A 618-nucleotide genomic window follows, 5' to 3' on the forward strand; every position below is an offset into this window, starting at 1 on the left:
GAGAGAGAGAGAGAGAGAGAGAGAGAAAGAGAGGGGGAGGGGCAGAGAGAGGGGGAAGAAAGACTGGCAAAGCCACAGACAGACAGACAAACAGACAGACACAGGGGATGGAGAAATGTTATCCACCTTTTGGGGGGTAAGTGTTTTACGGTGCTCGCAACTGCATAACGTCATATGAGCGCGCGGGACACATTAAACATTTTCAATAGGTAGAACATTTTGAATTTTGCCCGGGTGGAGGCCGAAACCTACTCTTATTGATTTCAGACAACCAAGGGATCTTTAACGTGCGCAACTTGCACACGGGCCCTCAGAAATTTTTCGCCCTTGTCCGAGCAGGCTGGGTGTAGATCTTTTCTATCAGAAGATCAGGGGTGTAGCTGAAAGGCAGCAGTAAAAAGGAGCCAAGGAATAGCAGTAGAAAGGCTGCAGAAAAAGGAGGAGGGGGCAAAGGAGGTGAGATAGGGGGGGGGCAGAAAGAGGAGACGAAAGCAGACGACAGAATATTGCTAGAGAGCAGGAAAACAGGTGAAAGGAGACAATTTTAGAGAAGAAAATTTTTCGGTCGCTACCCGGATTCGAACCCAGGACTTTTGAATGAGAGGCCAACACCTTAAT

The sequence above is a fragment of the Aplysia californica genome, unplaced genomic scaffold, assembly GCF_000002075.1.
Source record: "Aplysia californica isolate F4 #8 unplaced genomic scaffold, AplCal3.0 scaffold00036, whole genome shotgun sequence".
Classification (NCBI taxonomy): domain Eukaryota; kingdom Metazoa; phylum Mollusca; class Gastropoda; order Aplysiida; family Aplysiidae; genus Aplysia; species Aplysia californica.